Here is a 25694-nt window from a genome sequence, read left to right on the forward strand (position 1 = left end):
TGTGGAACCAACCTAGATGTCCTTCAGTTGATGAATGGATAAAGAAACTGTGGCATATATATACAATGGAATATTACTTAGCCATAAAGAATGATAAAATTATGGCATTTGCAGGCAAACGGATGAAATTGGAGAATATCATGCTACGTGAGATAAGCCAATCTCAAAAAACCAAAGGACAAATGATCTCGCTGATAAGCGGATGATGACACATAATGGGGGTTGAGGGGGCAAGAATGGAGGAAGGACTGTATTGAGAGAAAAGTTGGGTGGAGGGGTCGGGGGGAAGGAAAAAATAACAGAATGAATCAAACATCTTTACCTTATGTAAATGTATGATTACGCAAATGGTATGCTGTTACTCCATGTACAAACAGAAAAACCATGTATCCCATTTGTTTACAATAAAAATAAATTTTAAAAAAATTTCACATATCATATGATACATGAAGAATCCAAAATAGTTATATCCACTGAAATAGAAACTTGATTAGTGGTTGCCAAAGACAAGGTTGTAGTGGGACAGGAGGGTGGGGAAGTAGTGCTATGATATAGGCACTTTTTTGAAGTAGTAAAAATATTCTAAAATTAGATCATGATATTTGCACAACTCTACATATCATAAAATTCATTGAATGTATACCTTATACAGATTATCTTTTTAAGTGTAATTAAATGCATTTTGTTTAAAAAGTGAATCCTAATGTTATGTGTAACTAAAACATTAATTTTTTAAAAACTGGCAAATAAAAAAAGAAGAATAGAGGCAAGTCCCAGAGGTTTTCTGAGACATTGGTCCTGACCTTCAGCAAGGAATTTGACCACCAGGATAATGAAGGTAGATAATATCACCCTGTCCTGCGACTTTTTGTATTTTGTAAACATTATGCTTGGAATTGATAACTAATGCTCTCCTTTATTAATTTCAATTATCTAATGACATTTCATTGTATGAATACACAGAGAATATTTATTCTTATTCTCATAGATGTATAATTTGTACTTTCTCTTTATATTCATGACAGAATTCTTTTTCTTTTTCTTTTCTTTTTTAGAGAAATAAAGAAAATCTATCACAATATACAATATAAGCATATCTTTAACTTTTTAGCTGCTGGTGGGTTTTTTTCCAAAACCATTGTACCAATTGCTGTCCTCTGGCACAGTATGTTAGCCTTATTTTCTAAATTAATGTTTTATACTCCTATTGCTACACATTATTTTTTAAATATCAATTTCTTCTATATTGTATGTTATTACAATATTATTTTGCATTTCTGTAATTTCTAGAAAAATTGAGTAGATGTTTATGTTTATTTAGCTTACATTTACCATGTATGAAAAATTATTATTACTATAGTGTCAATGTTAAATATCCTGCAAAGGTCCATGTGTTAATGACTTTGTGACATTATTGGAAATTGGTGGGATGTTCTCAGGTCATTGAGGCGTTCACTCAGAAGTGATTATGGATGGGATATTGGTCTGTTCCTCTACCCTGTTTATCCCTGGTCATGGGGATCATCTAGCTTTGCTATTAGATATCCAAAACAATCAGTTTGCCTGACTTTGAATTAGAAACTTCAAAATTATGAGCCAAAATAAACCTTTCCTCTTGGTAAATTACTTACCTCAGATTTTTCATGATTGTTGCAGAAAAGTGGTTAACATAATCATCATATGATTTTCCCATATTTCTATTTTTAATTGCAGCATTTTTCTTTATGTAATCATAGCAATTATTTGAGGGAAACTGGATTGCAAATTTCTTTTTCCTTTATATGACATGTCTATTTATGTTTTATAAAGTCTTTTATCAATTTCTAATTTTAGTGCAAGAGAAATAGTAATTGTTGTTAAAAGTTGATGTGCATTTAATATGAGCATTTATTTTCATGTTGTGGTTTTTTAAAACTGAAACAATTTTGTGAACTTTCCATAAGGATATAATTCACTTTTTTTCCATATGGATCAGCAGGCTCCTAATTTATTTATTAGCCCGTTCTTTCCCCATGGAGTGATACTGACACTTCTCTTACATCGTGTTTTAGTAACTTTCTATCCTCTTCGTTATATTCCACTGGCATATCTTTTTGCCACTCCTTTAGCAATAATGTCATAATTATTATGATCATAAAAATTTTTACCTCTGAAAAATCCATCCTATCTTTACATCTTTTGAATTAACCAAATTCTAGGACCTTAAAATTTCCATGTATATTTTTTAAATATCTTATCGAGTCCAAGTAAAAATAAACTCACTAAGATTTTGATTGGAATTGCATTGACTTTGTAGCTTTAAAGGAACAAATATCACTTTTGTGATATTGAGACACAGTTTACCACATATAAAAATATGAATATGTACTCTTTATTGTTTTCTTTACAAAATATTTATACTTTATTTCTTCCTTGGTCACATATTTTAAAGTAGTTTTTATACATGTAATATTTTATTAAATTACATTCTATCACTTCGTTCCTGGTATGAAAAAGCAATTTACTTTTCTGAACTGATTTGGAATCTGGCATCCAGACTGAAGTACGTTACAAAACCTAATAATTTGTCTAAAGGTTAAGGTGTATGAAATCATGTCATCTGAAAATAAAGACAGTAATGATTTATACCTTCCAAGAATAGCTATTTTATTTTTCTTATTTTACTATAGTACCAATTATTTCAAATGTAATGTTAAATTGAAAAAATAAAAGTGAATCTCCATGTTCTTGTTTGTGACTTTATAGCACCTGTCTCTAACATATCACCATTCACCTGAATTGAGAAAGAAAAAGGAACACTTTTTAAATTAGAGTCTGTACTATATCTACTGAATCAGTTATAGTTAAGTTTATTTGCACGTAACAAAGACACCAAACAATTGTGTCTAACACATGGTAGGAGTTTATTTCTCTTCCATGTCAAAAGTGACTCAGTGACTCTTGGGTGTGTCAGGTTCACCTTCTTCCATGTGATTTGTTTCATCTACAGAAAATGACTTCTATGTCACAGTTCGGATGGTTGTTTGGGACCTTGCATTTGGTCCATGTTCCTGAAAATAAAAAAATAAAAATAAAAATAAAGAAAGAGTGAAAAGGAATAACCTTCTCTCTTTCCAGGAGACTTCGTAAAAGTATCACACAATGTGTTACTTACAGATCAGACCACAAACTGCAAGACCACAAATGAAGGTAAAAGAGAGATGGGGAAAGTAGTTTCTACTTGGGCATGAAGGTTCCCAGTAAACGATGAGGGCTCCCATGAGACTGCATACCAGAATTTCAGAACACGTCAGTAATTAGAAATAAACTTCTGTTGAGTTAACCCACTGAGGTTTTCAGTTTTGCACTGTACAGCAGTTATCCTTTCCTGACTATTTTAAAATTGACTTAACAAAGTTTAAATGTAATCAGCATCTCCATCCACCTTCTGGGCAATATTACAGAGCTAAGAACACTTTAAGATCATTATATCTTTTGCATTTTATAAGTAATTATTTTCAACTACTTTAGTTTGCTTTTTGATCTCTAAATAAATTATTATTATTATTATTATTATTATTATTATCATCATCATCATCATTAATGCTGTTCTTGTTTCATAGAACCACTGATTATTTTTTCATGGAGAGTGAAATTGTAGATGATTTCAATAATAGTCTCAGCTCTTTATCTTGGTCACCTTGTGCTTTTACACAGAAAAAAAATTGTTTATTTAGAGTATATCACTTGATTCAAGAAATTAAATATTTTCTCACATATTTCTTCCACACCAAAAAATATTTTTGCTACTTTCTTTTTGCTACTCAATCTTTTTTCAAATTGTGAATGTCTAATCCTAAAATTAAGGTAATGAGTACTACTTGATTGTGAGACAAAATTTCCAAATTAAGAGATAAATCTAAATAATTTATTCTTCTATTCTGTTAGAGAAGGTAGGGCTTGCTAGATTTTATATTAAAATGCATGTATTTAAATTTACATTCAGTATAAATTCTTTAACAAAAGCCTATGAATTCGTAATGCATAAAAGAATCATGTAAGCACCAACACAAGCAGGAGGCAGCAATTCTAATACCTGATGTCTTGCCTGTAACACACTTTGAGTCAAACATCCCTCCACCTCTGAATGATGACAACCACTGACCTGTTCTCTTATTTTGCCTCTTCCAGAATGTTCTAATACAAGTTCATATACTGTAGAATTTTGGGAAATTGGCATGTTTCACTTGGCATAACATATTTTAGGTTATCTGTGTTGTTGTGTCTATAACGATATTTTTTTCCTGTTGTTACGTAGTATCACAGTATATGGTTGTACTACAGTTTATTTATTCTTTCATGGCAGAGAGAGCAATTGTATTATTTCAAACTTTTGATATTTAAGAATGATACTTCTATATACATTTCTGAGTATTTTTAGGTTTACATAGGTTTTTATTTCTCTAAGTTAAATAATTAAAAGTGGGATTGCAGTCATTAGAGAAGTAAATGTCTTAATTTTTTTTAAAAAACTACAAAACTGTTTTCTGAAACTCTTGTACCACATTTTATTGCCATCATCATTTCTAAACTTTATAGGATTTTTAAAACTTTTTTTCACCACTTCTCTTTGCACCTCAGACCTTTATTTCAAATTCAGTTTCCTTTTAATATATAAATAAATATGCTTATTGAATTTATTTATATACTTATTTATATATGCACATTTCTATTTTTCATTTAGTTTTTTTTTTTTCTGTATGTGTGTGTGTGTGTGTGTGTGTGTGTGTGTGTGTGTGAGCTAGAGATTGAACCCAGGGCTTTGTGAATGCAAGGCAAATGCTTTGCTGCTGAGCTACATCCCAGCCCTATATTTTTAATTTGGATTTTCATCTGTAAGAAACTGAAAATGGCTGTCACTCTCATTTGTCCTAATTTGAAAATACATATAAAATCTTTGTGGAAGGAGAATTTAGCTTGAGTTTAAATCCTAGACTCATGAATTTTTCTTAGCTTCTTGAATATAATATTGCACTGTCTTTTTTGTCTTCTACTCTTACTAACAAAATATTGTTTTCAGTTTGTTTTTCCTAAAGATAAATGACATTTTTTCTCAGGCAATATTTTTAAGATTTTCTTATTATCCTTCTGTTTTTGGAACTCTGTGCTTCCTGATATTAAGATCTATTTTTTTTTATTCTAGAAATGTCTTAACTATGATCTCTTCAAATTGTTTCTTCACATTTTCTCTATGCTCCCTTTCTGCAAATCCAATGAGATTTTATTTAGGAGATTCATTTCACCTGTCATTTCTTAATCTTTTAAATTCTTTCTACCTCTTATTGTTTCCTGTTTTTCATTCCATATCATTCTTCAGATCTATTTTTCAGTTCATTTATTCTCTGTTCAACTTTGGCAATGTATTTACCTATATTCTGAATTTTTCATTTCAATGGCTACATGTTTTCATTTCTAGAAAATGTATTTCTTTTTTAAAATTCAAGCAATATTTTTATATAAAGTTTATTTTCCACAATTCTTTATATTTCTTTCTAAATATATTTAATCACTTCAAACATACTTAATACTTTATATCACATCCACACTGGAATTGAATCTTTATTTTTCTGAATCCCTGATTGTTTCTGCAAGTGTTATACAATTTTGGATTTTTAGTTCATTTGGCAGTTTGTTTATGAGAATCTTCCATGCCTTGGTCTCAAATGCTGATTCCAGAGATATTTTGAGATTTATTTGATCAGAAACCTAAAGGCATTGTCTTGCTCAAATCACATTTGGACATTATATATGAGGCTTCAGTTTTCATGACCATGTGTTTGATATACATTCAAACTCATCTGAATGGTGACACTGGGTCTAAGTCTGCTAAAGATTTTCCCACTCAGTGTTCAGTTGAGGTGGATGATCTTCTTCCATTATATCATTTAATTGATGTTTTTTATATCCACTCTTTTCCTGAATATATAATCCAGTATCAGTAGTCAATATGCTCAAAACATCCATGTCCCCCAAAGTTCCATTCATATCTAGCATAAAAATTTACTCAATTATAAAGATGCCAACACTTATAATCATGATAATATAAAATTTCTCGGGAGAAAATTATAAGCCATTGGGGGTGGCTAGTAGAAAATATTTAACTAACTTTAGAATAAGTATCATGGCTAGAAGCCCATAACTCAGTCAAATCAATGCAGTATTCTTTATTGCATGTTTCTTATAAAAATCTCCAAAAATGTTTCTTATATCATATCCACAAAATGTAAATTGTAAATTTACAGAATTGTAATATATCATAGTCTGTCCTCAATTTCAAGGGCAACCACGATTCTGAACCTTATTTTAGCATTAGACAATTGTTTTCTAAGTTTTACTTCAGCTTAAAATTTCATTATGAAATGTAATTACAATATTTAAATCATGATATTACGAGTGCTAGACTATGCATAAAATTGCTAACATTTCATTCTTTGACTTTGTCATGCATGAAGATACGTTGATAAACTCTTTCAGTCAGAGAGATTTGTGAATCTCTGATAACATTACAAAAATTTCCACTAAAATTCGGAATGAACAAGGAAATATCACAACAGACAGGATGGAAATACAAAACATAATTAGAAGCTATTTTGAAAATCTATACTCCAACAAAACAGAAAAGCTCGAAGACATCAACAGGTTTCTAGAGACATATGAATTGCCTAAACTGAACGAGGAGGACATACACAATTTAAATAGACCAATTTCAAGTACTGAAATAGAAGAAGTCATCAAAAGCCTACCAACAAAGTCCGAGACCAGATGGGTTCTCAGCCAAGTTCTACAAAACCTTTAAAGAAGAGCTCATTCCAATACTTCTCAAAGTATTCCATAAAATAGAAGAGGAGGAAACCCTCCCAAACTCATTCTATGAAGCCAATATCACGTTGATACCTAAACCAGACAGAGACACATCAAGGAAAGAAAATTTCAGACCAATATCCTTAATGAACATCGACGCAAAAATTCTCAACAAAATTTTAGCAAATCGCATACAAAAACATATTAAAAAGATAGGGCACCATGATCAACTGGGTTTCATCCCAGGAATGCAAGGTTGGTTCAACATCAGGAAATCAATAAATGTAATTCACCATATCAATAGACTTAAAGTCAAGAATCACATGATTATTTCAATAGATGCAGAAAAAGCATTGGATAAAATACAGCACCCCTTCATGCTCAAAACACTAGAAAAAATAGGGATAGTGGGAACATTCCTTAACATTGTAAAGGCCATTTATGCTAAGCCCATGGCTAATATCATTCTAAATGGTGAAAAACTGAAAGCATTCCCCCAAAAAACTGGAACAAGGCAGGGATGCCCTCTTTCACCACTTCTATTCAACATCCTTCTTGAGACTCTAGCCAGAGCAATTAGACAAACCAAAGAAATTAAATATGAATACGATATGAATTGGAAAAGAAGAACTCAAACTATCCTTGTTCACTGATGACATGATTACATATTTAGAGGAACCTGGAAATTCCACCAGAAAACTCTTAGAACTCATAAGTGAATTCAGTAAAGTAGCAGGTTACAAGATCAATGCTCATAAATCCAATGCATTTTTATACATAAGTGATGAATCTTCAGAAAGAGAAATTAGGAAAACTACCCCATTCACAATAGCATCGAAAAAACTAAAACACTTGGGAATCAATCTCACAAAAGAGGTGAAAGACCTCTACAATGAGAACTATAGAACACTAAAGAAAGAAATTAAAGAACACCTTAGAAGATGGAAAGATCTTCCATGTTCTTGGATAGGCAGAATTAATATTGTCAAAATGGCCATACTACCTAAAGTGCTATACAAATTCAATGCAATTCCAATTAAAATCTCAATGACGTACCTTACAGAAATAGAGCAAGCAATTATGAAATTCATCTGGAAGAATAAGAAACCCAGAATAGCTAAAGCACTCCTTAGCAGGAAGAGTGAAACAGGGGTATTGCAATACCAGATCTTCAACTCTACTACAAAGCAATAGTAACAAAAACAGCATGGTATTGGTACCAAAATAGAAAGGTAGATCAATGGTACAGAATAGAGGACATAAACACAAACTCAAATAAATACCATTTTCTCATACTAGACAAAGGTGCCAAAAATATGCAATGGAGAAAAGATAGCCTCTTCAACAAATGGTGCTGGGAGAATTGGAATCCATATGCAACAGAATGAAACTAAACCCATATCTCTCACCATGCACGAAACTAAACTCAAAATGGATTAAGGACCTCGGAATCAGACCAGAGACCTTGCAGATTATAGAAGAAAAAGTAGGTCCAGATCTTCAACATGTCGGCTTAGGACTAGACTTCCTTAACAGGACTCCCATAGCACAAGAAATAAAAGCAAGAATCAATAACTGGGATAGATTCAAACTAAAAAGCTTTCTCTCAGCAAAGGAAACTATCAGCAATGTGAAGAAAGAGCCTAAAGAGTGGGAGAATATCTTTGCCACTCATACTTCCGATAGAGCACTAATCTCCAGAATCTATAAAGAACTCAAAAAACTCTACTCCAAGAAGTCAAATAATCCAGTCGACAAATGGGCTAAGGAAATGAACAGACACTTCACAGAAGAAGATCTACAAGCAATCAACAAACATATGGAAAAATGTTCAACATCTCTAGTAATAAGAGAAATGCAAATCAAAACCACCTTAAGATTCCATCTCACCCCAATTAGAATGGCGATTATCAAGAATACGAGCAACAACAGGTGTTGGCGAGGATGTGGGGAGAAAGGTACACTCATACATTGCTGGTGGGACTGCAAATTAGTGCAGCCACTCTGGAAAGCAGTGTGGAGATTCCTTAGAAAACTTGGAATGGACCCTCCATTTGACCCAGCTATCCCACTCCTTGGCCTATACCCAAAGGACTTAAAATCAGCATACTACAGAGATACAGCCACATCAATGTTCATCGCTGCTCAATTCACAATAGCCAGATTGTGGAACCAACCTAGATGCCCTTCAATTGATGAGTGGATAAAGAAACTGTGGTATATATATACAATGGAATATTACTCAGCCATAAAGAATGATAAAATTATGGCATTTGTAGGCAAATGGATGAAATTGGAGAATATCATGCTAAGTGAGATAAGCCAATCTCAAAAAGCCAAAGGAAGAATGATATCACTAATAAGTGGATGATGACACATAATGGGGGGAGGGAAGGGTTAGTGTTAGGGTTAGAGTTAGGGTTAGGGAAGGGGGCAAGTATGGAGGAAGGAAGCACTGTATAGAGGGAAAAGAGGGGTGGGAGGGGTGGGGGGAAGGGAAAAAATAACAGAATGAATCAAACAACATTACTCTATGTAAATTTATGATGACACAAATGGTATGCCTTTACGCCATGTACAAACAGAGAAACAACATGTATCCGATTTGTTTACAATAAAAAAAATAAATAAAATAAAATAAAATAAAAATGAAGAAGTTGACCTATTTCTGAAAAAGTGCCTCAGAAGAAATATTTTTGATTTTTCAGTAAAACTTATTACAAAATTAAAAGTGGTTAATTTTTTTTTTAATTTTTAAAAATGTTTTACAGACTGCACTTTGATTCACTGTACACAAATGGGGTACAACTTTTCATTTCTGTGGTTGTATTTGATCTAGATTCACACCATTCATGTAATCATACAAGTACATATGGTAATGATGTCTGTCGCATTCCACCATCTTTCATGCACCTACCCACTACCCGTCTCATTTCCTGCTATGTAATTCAAAGTTCCTCCATTCTTTTTTTTTAATCCCCAAGCCCTCCACCCCCAATATGTGTCATCATCCACTTATCAGGGAACACATGTAGCCTTTGTTTTTTTTGGGGATTGACTTATTTCACTTAGCATGATATTCTCCAATTCCATCCATTTACCTGCAAATGCCATAATGTTATTCTTCTTTATGGCTGAATAATATTCCATTGTGTATATATACCACAGTTTCTTTATTCATTCATCTATTGAAGGGCATCTAGGATGGTTCCACAATCTAGTTCTTGTGAATTGAGCTGCTATAAACATTGATGTGACTGTGTTACTGTAGTATGCTGATTTTAAGCCCTTTGGGTATAGAAGAAGATATACAGGTGATTAACAAATATATGAAAGAGTGTCAACATCTCTAATAATTAGAGAAATGCAAATTAAAACCACCCTAAGATTTCATCTAACTCCAATTAGAATGGCTATTATCAAGAACGCAAGCAATAATAGGTGTTGGTGTGGATGTGTCGAAAAAGGCACACTCATACATTGCTGGTGGAGTTGCAAATTGGTGCAGCTACTTTGGAAAGCAGTGTGTAGATTCCTCAGAAAACTTGGAATGGACCCATCTTTTGACCCAGTTATCCAACTCCTCGGTTTATACCCAAAAGTAATTATATTTAAGAAAACATTGTGTCATCATTATATTTTACAAATCAATTCAAAACTCACTCTCACACAGATGATCCAGTTGTGCCAGGACCATGTGGCAGTATTATGGTTCAAATATGGAAAGTTCCAAAAGCTCGTGTATGAGAGTATAAGAAGGTTAGAGGTGAAATGATTGGGTTATGAGAGTCTTAATCTGATCAGCGCATTCATTCCCTGAGAGGGATTGATAGGGAATAACTGGGTAGTAACTGAAGACAGTCAGGTGTGCTGAAAGATGTGGGTCATTGGGGGCATGCCTTTGAGGGATATATTTTGTTCCTAGTCTGTGGTAGCTCTCTCTGCTATCTGGTGTGATGTGCTGAGCTGCTTTCCTCTGCCTCACCTTTCCACCATGATGTTCTTCCTCTCTTCCTCACCTCTGGCCCAGAGCAATGGAGCTGGTCACTTATGAACTGAGACCTCTAGAACCATAAACTCCAAAATAAACTTTTCCTCCTCTAAAATTGTTCATCAGATCTTTTGGTCAGAACAGAAAAAAGCTGACTAAAGCACATAGGTTGTGAATAAGCCAAAGGAGTCCCCAGAGACAGCAGAAGAGATTTATGATTTATTGGGGAAAATTTACAAGAAATTAGTGACAACTCCCAGAAACGTTCAGTGAGCTGAACTGGTAGCATCTCACAGTACTTTGTCAAGCAGTGGCTCCTCTCCCTTGTGGTGTTTTGTCCAGTGGCAGCTGACTGGACAAGTGACACAGTGACCCCAGTCCCATGCCCACCCCCACTCAGAAAGGGGTTTTATATGATAGATTCCAGAAGGAGTGCATCAGATTGCTTAATTTGCTTGTATGAGCAGCATCCCAAGGAATTGAGCATGTGTAAGCAAACTAGCTTTCTACAACTTGCCTTAAATCCCAGTATGTAGAGAAAAAAATAGTGTCCTACAAGATAATATGTATCTGTACTTTCTCCCCAAGCTTGCTGTCATTGTTCTCTCAACTTGGCTAGGTTTTTTTCAGAACAGGAAGGGACATTGAGGGACATGGTATCTTATTTCTCTCCTTTTCTCAGGGACAATATTCACTTATTTTAGGGACATTTTAATTTTCTTATAAAAGATAAATTTGTTGGAAAATGAAGAATGAAAATAGGAGAAGGTATGAGGTTGGATAGGTAAAGACTCTAGGGATGCTGGCATTGTGGTACTAAAGTCATATAAGCAGTTTCAACTAGAAACCCACAAAACAGAGCAGAGTGGTATTATAGACTATAGTAGACTATAGCTTTTCATCAATGTTAAAGTTCTTCATTTTTTTTAATGAGTTAGAAAGTAGGTGGTATTACTAATATTTTATTGGATTGTTGTTTTCACCTATATAACTTAGTATTTATATTATTAAAATATTCATGTACAATGCAATAGAAAAACAAGACACCATTGCTAATTTGCCATCCTTTTTCCATTTCATGGTAAAATCAGTTAGAAGGATTATAGAATCCACAAGATTATTTAGAGTCCATTCAGTGCCTATGTATTCAACAAGCATGTATTGGGCATAAATAAGAAATAATCCTTGGCCACTCCAGTGCACAGGTACCTGGTGGTTTTGCCATGGAGGGTAAAGATATGAAACCCAACACCAAGGCTCTGTTCCCTATTCTGAGAGTGATATACCAGAGCTGGAAGAGGAGATTCTAGGATCTGATGATGATGAAGACCCATCTTGTGAAAATTGGAGATCTATTCAATGGGAGATATCATATTATCTGAATGTTGGGCTGGGGGCATTTCTCAACAGTGTGGTTATCATGGAATATTCAAGGAAAGAAGTTTGTGACAATGAAAATAGTTAAAAGTGCTGAACATTATACTCAATCAGCTCTAGATGAAATCCGGTTGCTGAAATCAATTCGCAATTCAGATCCTAATGATCCAAATAGAGAAACGGTTGTTCAACACTTGGATGGCTTTAAAATATCAGGAGTTAATGGAACACATATCTGAATGGTGTTTGAAGTTTTGGGGCATCATCTGCTCAAGTGGATCATCAAGTCCAATTATCAGAGGCTTCCAACTGTCTTGTGTCAAAAAAGTCATTCAGCAAGTGTTACAGGGCCTGGATTACTTACATACCAAGTGCTATATCATCCACACTGATATTCAACCAGAAAACATCTTGTTGTCAGTGAATGAGTGGTACATTCAGAGGCTGGCTGCAGAAGCAACAGACTGGCAGCAATCTGGAACTTCTCCACCTTCTGGATCTGCAGTCAGTACTGCTCCCCAGTCTAAACCAGCTGACAAAATGTCAAATAAGAAGAAATTGTAGAAGAAGCAGAAGCACCGGGCAGAATTACCAGAGAAGTGAATGCAGGAAATTGAAGAAATGGAGAGTTGGGCCCTGGGCAAAAAGAGCCCCTCTAATAAAATAACCCAAGAAAAACTTGAAGAGTCAAGTTCCATTGGCCAGGATCAGACAATTATGGGAACCTGGTGTAGAGGGTGGTGCAGAGGAAATTAACTGCAATGGAGTAATTGAAATCACAAATTATGCTGAGAACAGTAACAAAGAAACATGGAGGCTTAAAGAGGACCGACATAATGCTAATGACTGTGGTGTCCAAAATTTGCAGCAGGAACCTAGACTCCTAAGCTCCCAAAATGGTGACAGCAGTACATCTCAAGAAACAGACTCTTGTACACCTATAACTTCGGAGGTGTCAGATACCATGGTGAGGAAGTCTTCCTCAAATGTAGACCAGTCATTCAGAGAACAGTACATCAGCCAACTTCAAGAAAGCATTCAGGTAGAGACACCTTGTGAAGATGAACAAGAGCAGGAACATAATGGACCACTGGACAACAAAGGAAAATCCACTGCTGAAGATTTTCTCGTTAATCCCCTTGAGACAAACAATGCAGAAAAACTTGAAGAGAACTGATCTTGGAAATGCCTTTTGAGTGCACAAACATTTTACCAAAGATATTCAAACATGGCACTATCGCCCCTGGAAGTTCTAATAAGATCTCGCTATAATACTCCTGCTGATATTTGGAGCATGGCACGCATGACCTTTGAACTGGCCACAGGTGACTATTTGTTTGAACCTCATTCAGGGGAAGAGTACACTCAAGATGAAGATCACATGGTACTGATCATAAAACTTCTGGGGAAGGTGCCTCACAAGCTCATTGTGGCACCAAAATATTCCAAGAAACTTCTCACCAAAAAAAGGTGACCTGAAGTATGAGTGGTTTCAGGAAGAGGTAGCTGGCTTCATAGATCTCTTACTACCCATGTTGGAGCTCATCCCTGAGAAGAGAGCCACTGCTGCCAAGTGACTCCAGCATCCTTGGCTCGACTCCTAAGTCCCTGCCCAGCACTGCAATAGAGATCAGCACAAAGACCACCCCTTCTCCCCTCTTCTTCCAAGCATTTCCCTCTTCTCTTTTCAAGGTGAAGCTCTTTCTTCAACAGTTTCTAGATTTTTCTTCTGCCTTTTTGTTTTTTTTAATCCAACATGTTCATTTGGGTTTGCTTACTTGACCCTGTGGAGAGCCCCACAGCCATTGGGCATCCTAGGTGAATTTGGCCTTGGTAGAGCTCTGCAAAAGACTAATGGACTAAAAATGTGAAACAGCCTCTTGGCCTATATCTTTGCCTTTTCACCAGAACATCCTTCAAATTATAATCATCCTTTTTAAAAAGAACCTTGAAGATATATGAGCCCATCTTTTTATTCATTGACTCTACAAGTCAGATTTTCTAGTGCATATCTGTAGGGAACATTCCTCAAGCTTATCTGACAGCAGTCACTGACACCATGGTCTAAGTAAGCCAAACAGTCTGAACAGAGAAACTGAGGTAATGGTAAAGAGTCGCCATGGAATGAAGGTGTTTGCAGTTGCTGCGGCTGAGTTTGATCTGAGGGGAGGCCTCGTTCTGACATGCATCCCAGCAAGCTGTGATGTGAGCTCGCCTGCGCTGCCTTGCCTCATGCTGTGTGCAGGAGCTTGCCATTCCCCCAGTCCTTGTCTCAGACCTGTTGCTGGGCAGAATTGCTTAGGCATGCTTGGTTCGTTTACACTACCTCGACGTATAGTTCACCTATAGGCTGACTCTGTTATACTTTAACAAGCCTGTTAACCTGATTGGATAATGTGTCTATATGTCCTGTGCAACCCTAAATAAAATTAGATCCGTGCCTTCAGAGCTCCATCTCCGACACCTGGGTAAGGGCGCTGGGAATGGTAGGCATCATCGTCCTCACCCTCTGGAAACCCATCTCAGAACATCTATCCTATTGCCAGCATAAGGATCAGGAGGGAAAGGTTGTTCATTCTTTGTCAGCAAAGATATTAAACTTGCTGTATCCAGGATGCATCATCTCTCTGGATTGTTTCTGTTGTTTTCTATGTTATTTTTCCTGCGACTTTTAATCTACTACCTTTTTAAATGACCCGTATAAACACCAAATTTGGGTACCATAATATCATGATTCAAAGCACTGTCATATCCTGTCATCCTTTAATAACTCCAAGAGCCTCAAATCTTCAGGCTGATTTTTAATATAAACAGAAATGGAACCACTGAGTAACAATTTGTTGAACCTCAGGTGTTCGCAAATAATCCTTTCTTATGTGATTTTTGTTACCCAAAGAGCAGAATTACTTTGAATTACTTTGATTGGCATTAACATTTTTGAGTTTTTTTTTTTTTGGGGGGGGGTTGTTTATTTTTTGTTTCCTTTTTTTTTTTTAATTCCTGTCTGGCACTTGCTTGAGTTTATTGCCTTATATCCAATGGATCAGGGTGACACTAGAAAGAAGATCTGAGTTTCAGAGCTTTCTCATCTAAAAAGAAAATGTTTAGAGTTCTGATTCTCTATCAAGTAGTTCTCTACTTTTATTTATAGCTTCTTCTTTACCTTGCTCAAAGTTCTGGCTTTGAGCATTTCCCTGTATCTTCGCTGTTCTCATTTCTCAGAGGCTTGGGGTCTCTAATGAAACCCTTGGAAAAAAGAACCAAGGAGAAGGGTGGGATGGCACTTTTTCATTGGCTTTCCCCCACTCCTTGTTGATTTTTTAAGATTAGCCATTCTTTGCTGCTATTTCCTTGCATAATGTAAGTTTTTAACTGCAATTTTGAGATGATTGAAATGTACTTGGGGTTTTTTTTCCCTCCTTAATTTGAAAAGGCTTTGTGAATTCTATTTTAGGATTGGCCTCTCCTAAACCTCACATATTCCTTGGGTAATATGAACAGGAAATAAGGGAGGATTGGGATCAAGCTAATTATTCAATATGAACCAAGTAGGCCTTGAGGATTATAGCATTCTCCAGAAGTGGCTTTAGAACTCTAATTTGCAGAAAGTCAAGGAGATACAACACAATTCTCTACTAGCAAGCAACCTATGAAAATGTCAGACATGGGCCTTTTTGTACAGAATAATGTTTCAGTCATTTACCCACCAACGATGACAAAGAAAAAAGTGTCATTATGCAATCCATTTTTAATATTACTCTGAGGAACTATCCAACTACTCATTGGATTCCTTGAAATCAGACATGTTCTTGTAGAAAGAATTTTAAGTCATGTCATCTATGCACATACCAAGAATAAAGAGAACTCGTATCAAACAAAGGCAGGGAAATCCTTCAGCAGTTCTAATCCACTTTGTGTTTTCAACTATATTTACATCTAAAGCAATAGCAGACTTATCTGATATCTCTTCTATGTTGTAAAATCAATTGTGGAATCACGGGAATTCTGGTGATATTAAAGTGAAATAACAAAAAAAAAATAAGCAAATAAAAGGCCCCTTTTTCACAATTGACAGGAAATTTTAATAGGAGAGAGAATGTATAACTTCATTTTGGAAATATTTTCCCAGCAAATAAGGGCTTTTTCTCCCTACCATTTAAAGAACCAGATTATTTAGAAGATCTGGAAAGTGGCAGCTGTAGAACTTGATCTTCTAAGTACTTCACAAACTTTCATTGAGCTTAATCATAGTACTGTCAAATTACAAAAATCCCAGTAAAGAATTTCTATTTTCTATTTCTTTTTAAAAAAATAAAGTCCTGATACATTTTTATTCTTAAAAAAAAAGAAATAATCCCTGTTCTTAACAAGATTATATCCTCAAATTCACATTTGGACTCTCTGATTTTACAGCTGTTTCTCTTAAGAGATGATATTTACTGCCTTTTACTGATATGGTATTATTCCTTTTTCCACAAGCCTACATCTAATATGAACAGCACATATGAATATGAATTCATCATCCTGGCAGGGACCTCAGTGGTGGAAAGAGTTAAGCAAACCTCCCAAGGCAGAAACTGACAAATTGCAGACTCAACAGGTGAAAACCGTTATTTCTAATCATATGAGTAAAGATTACTTGTCTCACCCTAGGGAGCTTTCTGAGTGATCAAGTCCTCTAGGGTAGATAGAGTAGATTTGAAGGAAGAAGAAAGGAATTAGTGATTTGTGGGTTAATTGAGTAGAAATTGGAAGTAAGAGAGCAAAGTTCATCTTCTTTTTTTAAGAATTTTGCATAACAAAGTCAAGGGAGACATTAGAAAGAGTCTAGATGGGCAAATAATGTCAAATTTTCATATGTTGTTGTTAGTTTCATTGCTTAGCTTGTTGCATGGTTAGTATCCTTCTAATTAAATATTAGCAGCTTAAGGATAGTTGTTGACTTGAGATACAAAAGCCAGAGATGAAAGAACTACTGAAGAAGGGACAATTTGGAGAAAGAATATTTTAATGAAGTGGGAGAGAATGGAACCCAAATAAAAGGGTCAGGGTTTAACTTAGTCAAAAGTAGGGAAATCTACACTCTCCACCGTGTAGCATAAGGAGGGATAGCAAGATTCTCTACAACAATTCCTATCAGTTGCAGGTCCTTAAATTAAAGGGGACAATTACTAGCACATCTCCAGGAGCATAAATTTGTCTTTAGACTTCAAAATTTCAAAACTATGATAAAATTATTGCAAAATGATTAATAGAATCCATTTCAAATGAACCAGCACACATATACAAGTAAGCAGCACAAGGTTTAAAGAAAAAGTCATCAAATTTATGGATTAAAAGCAAAGGTTCTACTTTCCATTCAAGCTTCTGTTTTGCTATTGTCATTGGCTGTCTTGAATTCTTGGATTTTTGCCAGTAGTAATATATTTTGTATGCTTTTGATGTTTTTAAAATGTATTTAGTGCATGAGAATGAAACTTGTTGATCTAAATTGTATTTCTTTCTATAATTATAGATCCCAGTCATCCAATATTTTGATAAGAGCATAGTTTTCAGCTTGTTAACAACATGAATGCCAATGAGGAAACATGTCTCTAGAATGGAGCATCTTTCTTTATCCTGTCATTGTGACAGAAATGAGGCATTTGATTTCAATAAGCTTATTTAAATTCCCTAGTCTTCTGCTTCACTATTGTCAATTTTGTACTGACATTATTTGCCCACCTGTTACTTTGAATCCTGTGACAATTGAACTCTTTTGATCAACTTCCTTATTCCTGCAGAACATAAATATACTTGATGAAGTTTCCGGTTCCCTGGTTGGATATCAAATAATACAGTATGCATCTTCTGCCAACCCAAATATTTTCTGTCTTGGGCCCAGGTTCTCTTCATTTTTAACTTATCACAATATGAATTTGTCATGGACGTGGAATATTTTTTTTTAAATTTTATCCCTCTTATTTAAAACATAAACCAAGCTGTATCTGTCTTTTGATCATTCAGTTCTCACTACCTAGCCAGGTTTTTAGAGTAGCCACTTAATGTTTGCTAAAGAAATGAATAAATCAGCAAAATCACCATAAACAATCCAATGGAATTGCTTCTTACAGATCTGGATTTTGGATTTTGGTCTCAGTATATTTTGACTGTAATAATGTTAGAGAATTTCAATGATTTCTGTATAATAAATATGTATAGTTAGATGATAGCTGGAAAATAAATAGATTAGATAGAAATACGAATTTTATTGGCACAAATTGTTATTTGGTTTATTTTATGTTTGTGTTTGCATGTCATTCACAAATAATTATGTTTTAAAGGTGTACTTGAAATAATCAAATGAGTGAATTATGAATGTTTTCCTTTTAACCAATATGACCATAGATGCTACTAAATCATAATTTCCTGGAATCTCTTAAATCTCTTTATATCCTCTAGTATAAAAATGTGTGAGTACACTGACATTCCTCTTGATGACCTTTGAGTATACTTATCTCATTGTCAGGATGATAATTCTGTATCTTTTTTCATGATTATCCTTTTAAAAAGATATTATTACATTAGTTCCTTTTCTTTCTACTGTCTGACCTTATTTTTAAGTTTTCTTCAAGACATTTACAGCTTGGATTTGGCGGATGCTGCATGACACAGAACTGGAAGATAGGAATTTTACGTTTTCTATTCACTGTCCTTCTTTAAGAATCATTAATCATTAACCTTTTTCAGATTTCTTTTGAACTTCAGTTTCCTATTTATTAATGCTTTTTATAATTTTACTTTCTTTCCCTTCTAAATTTCTTTCTCTTCATCACACACACACAAAAAAATGAATTTATGAATTAGGTTGAGGACAGAAAGAGCATCCAGACCCTAGAAAGAAGTTGGAGACTTGGAGATTATAGCATTAAATGGAAGACTTAAGTAATGAAAAAACAATAGCTGAATTTTTCATATACAGTTCTCAGGAGCAAGGCTTGACATAGGGGACCTAGACTATGATCCTGGAATTTGGCAGTGATGAGGAAAATTGCTCAGTAGTTTGGGACACTTGCCTATTAAAATTTCTAATGCCAATTACAACTTTTATCCTGATGTTTCCAAGATTTAATTCCACAACTGTAAGACAGACACTTCTGATGCAGTTAGGGAAGTCAGGTATCTACTTTATCCCAGGTCCAGCAACTGACATAACGAGGAAGGGACTTCTAAAATCTAAGTATTTAAAAACTTAACTCCCTCTCTTATAGATACACAACACGATGTGTACTGTGGTCTTGTTTGTATTGTTTACCTATGTATATACATATTACATGCATAGAAAATGATTATATAGTTAGAACTTGGGTATTTTGCTTTTTTGCTTAACACATGTATTTTGGTTTTTTATTTAAATTCATCTCATGAGTTTCCTTGTAAGCATTAGCATTGCTTAATAATATTACGTTTTTATAGTTTAGTCTCTTACAGCAGGGAAAATTGAATATCAGAAATATTAAGGAAGGTGTTCCAGATTATACAAATAGAATGTGCCAGAAGTAGAAATCTGTTTTACTCCAATTAAGTTGCATTCAACCCCTACTTTGCCACTAAATTCATTACTACTAAAAATAATTTTTTTCTGTATAAAATAGTGGTGATGACTCTCTTTGTCACCATCTTTGATGATTTCCTTAGAATATATTTCTATAGAAAGTTAGCAATAGATAGAGTAAGGATATGTCTAAAACTATAGATATATATGAATTATTTTTAGGAAGAATATATAATTTGACATTTTTATCCTGTAAGAATGTCATCACACTTAAACCATGTTAAAAATGACTAATATCTGTCTGAGGTACTATATTGACTGCTGAGCTTTTCCCCACTTTATTTTTACTAACATTATCTATTTTTCCATTTCTGTGTTAATCAGTTTTGCATTGCTGTGATCAAAACAGCCAACAAGAACAACATATAGAAGGAAAAAAATATTATTTTGGCTAATGGTTGCAGAGGTTTAGTCCATGGTCAGTGAGTCCATTTCTCTGGTCCCAAGGTGGGACAGAACATCATGAAGAAAGGGCATAATGGAATAAAGTTGCTCCATTCATGGCAGCCAGGAAACAGTTTGAGGGATAGGGGGAAAAGGGAAAGGGTACAAGAAAGATGAACCCTTCCAGGGCATACCCCTGGTGACCCACTTCCTCCAGTCATACCCCACCTGTCTATACTTACCACCCACTACTGACTGTTCAAACTATGATGTACTGACTGGGTTACAACTTTTACAAGTTCAATCATTTCACCTCTGAACATTCTTCATCAATCAACACAGGAGCTTTTAGGCCACACCTCATATCCAAGCTATAACAGTTGTGATTTATTTTCTTTTGTAAAGAATGGCTTCCCATTGCCTTATAAATAATCCAAATAATTCTCATTACCTCTATGAAATGCATTGATTGAATTAATTGTATGAATGTAATTCTTTTCCTCTTTATGTATTTCCATCAGTCATTTCTAATACATTGGAAAACTTGATTTTTTTCCAGATTTAAACCATACCATTTTACTAAAATGGCCTGTTTAACACTATCACTGCAAAACACATTCAAAATATTAAGATCAGTGTTATGTTGAAGATTCTCTAAAATTTTCTATTGCTTCTACTACTTTTTAAAATACATAATCACATAGTTTGCAAATAATAATCAGATATTCTCCTTCTTAATATTTATATTTCTCATTTATTTATGCTATATATAATTTTGGTGGTGATAATTGTGAATTTAGACACCTTTGCTCATTTAAGTACTACTACTTTACTAGTATATTATGTTAGTATGGCATAAATATATTTTAAAATGTCAAAAAAGTTGTTTATATTACTGGTTTTCCAAGGTTTATATCAGGAATAATTTATGAATGCTATTAAGTGCCTTTTATATGCAAATAATGTCTTCCTTTAGTTTTTCTAACGTAAAATATTTCATTATGTTATTGTTACACTTCCTAATTTTTATCATGTTTTATCACTGACTTTGGTTACATATTTTATAATATTTCAATTCATATTCTAAGTGACTAGATGTAGAATTTGCTTTTCTTGCATTGTCTCTGCATAAGGACTATACAGGATTTTAAAAAGAAAGCAGAAAGCTTTGCCCAAATTTCTAGAATATAAAAATGTATGTAAACCGTCTTCCTTAAGTTTTTCTTATGTGATTCCCTCTAAAATCCCTTTTCTGTGGCTGCATACACATAAATTATTCATGTCATAAAATCAATTAATCTATCTTCTACATTTTACACATAAAGAAACAAGTTCAGAGAGTGCCATTGCTTATCCATTGTGACAATGGATAGGACACCATCCCCATCCTCTTGCGCTTATGCCTGTCCTTGAGGAAGGGCAGAGTTTGACAAGGAAGGAGTCTGTCTCCCTGAATCACCATGTAGAGCAACTCCACCAATCAAACAGAAATATACAAATAAAAACATAAATCCAGGTATTCAGAAATCTAACCTGGATGTCTGAGAATTAAAATGGTTTTCCTAGGATGAATCAAGATCATCTAAATACATAAATATCTATATTAACTATATATTGGCCTTGCAATTTCAGATGAGAGTCATGTGAATCCTGACTCATCCTTCCTAGTAAAGCATGGTCAGCAGAGTCTGCAGGATAGAAAGGTATATTCACAGGTGAATACAATCTATCCACATTTACTATACTGACATTAGAAACAACAAGAAAAAGAAGATAAATAGAGGTAAATGACCAAATTGAACAATTAGAAATGGAACAATTGTCTGCTATAAATGTGCTATGTATTTTTTTTTTCTTTTTGCTCTTAGTTTTTCTTTGGGGTGCCTGGCCAAAATTATAATTACCAGCCACATGTGAGACCCTCTCAATCTGATATAAATTTTGAAAGGGAGTTAGTAAACCCAAGAGAAATATGAATCATGGACAAATACGTACACTACAAATTTATGGTGTTAACACGTATAATTGAAGTTTAAAGGTTAGTCTATGGATCCAAGATGGTGGACTAGAGGGTGACTGCATCTCCTGTCGCTCCAGAACCCAGGATTCAAGAAGGGGAGGCATTGAGAGACTCAGACTAAAATACAGGCAAGGGGTGAGTCTCCCCCACAGGGTGAAGCTCGGCCCTGGTGGCAGGCCTGGATAGGGGTGGCTTCTCAGAGCAGGGCAGGGCAGCTAGAGTCTTCCCCAGGTAGCCCTGCTCCGTCTGGCAGTGGGCTCCTCCCACACGGCCAGCTTCTTGGAGCAGGCCCCCCAGTGAGAGCCTTTCTGCACAGAACCAGCTCCAAGTCCCAGAGCCAGCTGGGAGCTCCAGCCCACAGGCAGGTTCAGGGACCATGAGAGGGAAGCCAGGGACTTCCCCAAGCAGCCCTGCTCCCTCCAGGAGCAGGCTCCTTTCACGGTGAGCTTCTTGGAGCAGACCGCCCAATGAGAGCCTTTCCACACAGAGCCAGCTCCAAGCCCTGGAACCAGTAGTGGGCTAGGGGCAACTTTCTTCGGAAGAACTGCATTATCTTGTTCCTCCAAGACGTCAGGCTACTGAAAGCTGGGAGGTGATAAACTGGAAATCTTCTGAGACACTCTAAGCCAATAGAGGAAATCTGCAATATCTCAGAGTCCCACTGACATCTGACCAATATGAGAAAACAAGGGAAGAAAATGTCCCAAACAAGCCTAGATACTACATCAATAAAACTCAATGATAGCAAAGCAGAAGAAATGTCAGAAAGGGAGTTCAGAATGTACATAATTAAAACAATCAGGGAAGCAAATGAGGAGATGAAAGAGCAAATACAGGCATTGAATGATGAGATGAAAGAGCAATTGCAAGCATTAACTGATCGCACCAATCAACAGTTAAAAGAGTAAACACGGGAAGCAAGAGATCATTTCAAAAAAGAGTTAGACATACAGGAAAAACAAACAAACAAAGAGAAATCCTTGAAATGAAGGAAACAATAAGCCAAGTTAAAAACTCCATAGAAAGCATAACCAATAGGATAGAACACCTGGAAGACAGAACCTCAGACACTGAAGACAAAATATTTAACCTTGAAAACAAAGTTGAACAGAGAAGATGGCAAGAAATCATGAACAGAATCTACAAGAATTATGGGATATCATGAAAAGGCCAAATTTAAGAATTATTGGGATTCAGGAAGGCTTAGAGAAACAAACCAAAGGAATGAACAATCTACTCAATGAAATAATATCAGAAAATTTCCAAAATCTGAAGAATGAAATGGAAAACCAAGTAGAAGAGGCTTATAGGACTCCAAATATACAAAATTACAGCAGACCCACACCAAGGCACATTATTATGAAAATACTTAACATACAAAATAAAGACAGAATTTTAAAGGCCGTGAGAGAAAAGAACCAAATTACATTCAGGGGGAAACCAATAAGAATATCAGCAGATTTTTCAATTCAGACCCTAAAAGCTAGAAGGGCTTGGAACAACATTTACCAAACCCTGAAAGAAAACAGATGCCAATCAAGAATCTTATACCCAGCAAAACTTACTTTTAGATTTGACGATGAAATAAAATCCTTTCAAGATAAACAAAAGCTAAAAGAATTTACAAAAAGAAAGCCAGCATTACAGAACATTCTCAGCAAAATATTCCATGAAGAAGAGATGAAAAACAATGATGCAAATCAACAACAGGAGGAACTAGCCAAATAAAGGAGAAACCAAATCATGTCAAAAAACAAAAATGAGTCAAATGACTGGGAATACAAATAATATCACAATAATCACCCTGAATGTTAATGGCCTGAACTCATCAATCAAAAGACATAGACTGGCAGATTGGATTAAAAAAAAAAATCCACAATATGCTGCCTTCAAGAGACTCATCACATAGAAAGAGATACCCATAGATTAAAGGTGAAAGGATGGGAAAAAACATACCATGCACATGGACTCAGCAAAAAAGCTGGAGTATCCATCCTCATTTCAGGTAATGTGGACTTCAAGCCAAAACGAGTCAGAAGGGATAAAGAAGGACATTACATACTGCTTAAGGGAAGCATAAATCAGCGAGAAATAACAATCATAAATATCTATGCCCCAAATATTGGTTCATCCATGTACATCAAACAAATCCTTCTCAATTCCAGAAATAAAATAGACCACAACACAATAATACTAGGCGATTTTAACACACCTCTTTCACCACTGGATAGATCTTCCAAACAAAAATTGAATAAAGAAAGCATAGATCTCAATAACAAAATCAACAATTTAGACTTAACCGACACATATAGAATATACCATCCAACAAAGAACAAATACACTTTCTTCTCAGCAACATATGGATCCTTCTCTAAAATAGACGATGTCTTATGCCACAAAGCTACTGTTAGCAAATACAAGAAGATAGAGATACTACCTTGTACTCTATCAGATCATAATGATTGAAATTAGAAATAAATGACAGAATAAAAAACAGAAATTTCTCCAATACCTGGAGATTAAATAATACACAATTAAATTTTGAATAGATAACAGAAGACATCAGGAGGGAAATAAAAAAATTCTTAGAATTAAAGGAGAACAAAAGCACATCATTTCAAAATCTCTGGGACACTATGAAAGCAGTACTTAGAGGAAGATTTATTTCATGGGGCGCATTCAAAAAAGAAGTAAAAATCAACAAATAAACGACTTAACACTACAGCTCAAAGCCCTAGAAAATGAAGAGCAGATGAACACCAAAAGTAGTAGAAGACAGGAAATAGTTAAAATCAGAGCCAAAATCAACGTAATTGAAACAAAAGAAACAAGCGGAAAAATTAACAAAATAAATAGTTGGTTCTTTGAATAAATAAACAAAATTGATAAACCCTTAGCCACGCTAACAAACAGAAAGAAGGAGAAAACTCAAATTACTAAAATTTGGAATGAACAAGGCAATGTCACAGCAGACACGAGTGAAATACAAAACATAATTGGAAGCTATTTTGAAAATCTATACTCCAACAAAACAGAAAACCTCAAAGACCTCAACAAGTTTCTAGAGACATATGAATTACCTAAACTAAACAAGGAGGATATACACAACTTAAAAAAATCAATTTCTTCTTTTTTTTTTCCTTTTTTTTATTTTATTGTAAACAAATGGGATACATGTTGCTTCTCTGTTTGTACATGGCGTAAAGGCATACCATTTGTGTAATCATAAATTTACATAGAGTAATGTTGTATGATTCATTCTGTTATTTTTTCCCTTCCCCCCACCCCTCCCACCCCTCTTTTCCCTCTATACAGTGCTTCCTTCCGCCATACTTGCCCCACTTCCTACCCCTAACTCTAACCCTAACACTAACCCTTCCCTCCCCCCATTATGTGTCATCATCCACTTATTAGCGATATCATTTGTCCTTTGGAGAATATTATGCTAAGTGAGAGAAGCCAATCTCAAAAACAAATCAATTTCAAGC

At 34.8% G+C, this 25694-nt stretch overlaps 1 pseudogene across 1 annotated transcript in view; it reads left to right on the forward strand.

The window, feature by feature from the left end:
* LOC306654402 (SRSF protein kinase 1-like) overlaps nt 1-13812 on the forward strand; it is a 104213-nt pseudogene extending 90401 nt beyond the window's left edge. The window contains exon 3 of the transcript in view: nt 12068-13812. The product of the transcript in view is annotated as an SRSF protein kinase 1-like (transcript). The remainder of the gene's footprint in view (nt 1-12067) is intronic.
* The last annotated feature ends 11882 nt before the right edge of the window (nt 13813-25694 follow it).

Source organism: Sciurus vulgaris (genome assembly GCF_902686455.1).
Source record: "Sciurus vulgaris genome assembly, chromosome: 1".
NCBI classification, from domain to species: domain Eukaryota; kingdom Metazoa; phylum Chordata; class Mammalia; order Rodentia; family Sciuridae; genus Sciurus; species Sciurus vulgaris.